The following is a 2,651-nucleotide window of genomic DNA, read 5'->3' as shown; positions in this document are numbered from 1 at the left end:
TCGAAACCTGGAAATATTACTGGAAATCCACAGTGGCTCACAAAAAAATGTAACCTCCTACTCTAAAATAACTTTAATTGGTGGTCTCTCACTTCAATAACAGACACAACCCCAGTGATTTAAGTTGGATATCTTTTCACTTTTATCCATATTAAAGCACACTTCAGTGATTACCTGTTCACAAATAGTCCTCGTTATATTATTAACTGTTCTAAATCAGAATACAGTTATTAACTATGCTCTCATCAGTCCACTTTACTTCATGTGAATACTACTAAACCAGGTGGCTACCACCCACAATAAGGTTTAAGCAATGGGAATGTGCCCAGTACTGATTCCCATATTGAAGTTGGATGAAAGTTGTATCCAACTCCTTTTTTAATTTAGGGCTTTTCATATTACTGAACCTTTACACTGAAATATGCCTTGAATTATATCTAGATGCTGTTCATTTTTGCAGATAAATGTTGTCATAAGGATTTCTGATCACATATTTTTATCATATAGATCTCACTGACATGATTACTGCTTGGTATTGAGATATTAGCAGGGTGATAGCTACAGGGTGTTTCAAAAATGACCGGTATATTTGAAACGGCAATAAAAACTAAACGAGCAGCGATAGAAATACACCGTTTGTTGCAATATGCTTGGGATAACAGTACATTTTCAGGCGGACAAACTTTCGAAATTACAGTAGTTACAATTTTCAACAACAGATGGCGCTGCAAGTGATGTGAAAGATATAGAAGACAACGCAGTCTGTGGGTGCGCCATTCTGTACGTCGTCTTTCTGCTGTAAGCGTGTGCTGTTCACAACGTGCAAGTGTGCTGTAGACAACATGGTTTATTCCTTAGAACAGAGGATTTTTCTGGTGTTGGAATTCCACCGCCTAGAACACTGTGTTGTTGCAACAAGACGAAGTTTTCAACGGAGGTTTATTTTTACCTGGACGTCTTCGTCAATAAACAGAACTGGCGCATATGGGGAACCGAAAAGCCCCATGTTGCAATCCCATCGTCCCTGCATCCTCAAAAAGTACTGGTCTGGGCCGCCATTTCTTCCAAAGGAATCATTGGCTCATTTTTCAGATCCGAAACGATTACTGCATCACGCTATCTGGACATTCTTCGTGAATTATGTGGCGGTACAAACTGCCTTAGACGACACTGCGAACACCTCGTCGTTTATGCAAGATGGTGCCCGGCCACATCGCACGGCCGACGTCTTTAATTTCCTGAATGAATATTTCGATTATCTTGTGATTGCTTTGGGCTATCCGAAACATACAGGAGGCGGCGTGGATTGGCCTCCCTATTCGCCAGACATGAACCCCTGTGACTTCTTTCTGTGGGGACACTTGAAAGACCAGGTGTACCGCCAGAATCCAGAAACAATTGAACAGCTGAAGCAGTACATCTCATCTGCATGTGAAGCCATTCCGCCAGACACGTTGTCAAAGGTTTCGGGTAATTTCATTCAGAGACTACGCCATATTATTGCTACGCATGGTGGATATGTGGAAAATATCGTACTATAGAGTTTCCCAGACTGCAGCGCCATCTGTTGTTGAAAATTGTAACTACTGTAATTTCGAAAGTTTGTCTGCCTGAAAATGTACTGTTGTCCCAAGCATATTGCAACAAACGGTGTATTTCTATCGCTGCTCGTTTAGTTTTTATTGCCGTTCCAAATATACCGGTCATTTTTGAAACACCCTGTAGCTACAGACTGATGACCTACTGCCTTGTGGTGGGGTATAAAGACAGGCATAATGATAATTAGTGAGTTTAGTAATTATATTTTACTTTATGATAATATAAGGGTCAGATTTAGTATGGTGTCATCCTGTTGGCTCACATAATAATTCTGATTAATTGTAACTTAGATAACTGCAAAACTGATAAAGTCAAACAAACTATTTAGTTGATAAACCTCTGTGGTGGATTACCAGGTTTCGCGTATATTTCTTAGGTTCATAATTTCTGTAATTTATTCAATGTCATGCTTGATGGCTTATTTGGATAATCAGGTGTACTATGTGGCTTGAGAAAACTGGGGCAATAAAAGTATAACATCAGACTTGGAACTTGAACAAGCTCAACAGTTATAAAAATAAATGCAATTTCAGGTTCTCTGTATACACATACGATCTGATAGATAGTGTGAGCAGTAGTCTGTGATTGCTGATGAAGCTGTAGTATATGGGAAAGTATCATCATTGAGTGATTGTAGAAGGATGCAGAATGACATAGAATTTCTATTTGGTGTGATGACTGTCTGCTCACTCTAAATGTAGAGAAAAATAAATTAAAATAAATTAATGCAGATGAGTACGTCTACATATGAATATGGTGGTTGGTATTTTGTACAACTATTTGTCATTTCCTTTCCTGTTCCACTCCCAAATAGAGTGAGTGTAAAACAACTGTATGCCTCTGTACGAGCCCTAATTTCTCCTGTCTTATCTTTATGGTCTCATGGAAACTGTACGTTGGTAGTAGTAGAATTGTTCTGCAGTCAACTTTAAATGCAGGTTCTCTAAATTTCCCCAGTAGTGCTTTATGAAAAGAACATTGTCTTCCCTCCAGAGATTCTCATTTGAGTTCACGAAGCATCTACGTAATACTTGGACATTGATTGACCCTAC

Source organism: Schistocerca cancellata, chromosome 9, assembly GCF_023864275.1.
Source record: "Schistocerca cancellata isolate TAMUIC-IGC-003103 chromosome 9, iqSchCanc2.1, whole genome shotgun sequence".
Lineage (NCBI taxonomy): Eukaryota > Metazoa > Arthropoda > Insecta > Orthoptera > Acrididae > Schistocerca > Schistocerca cancellata.
This window is presented reverse-complemented; position numbering follows the sequence as displayed.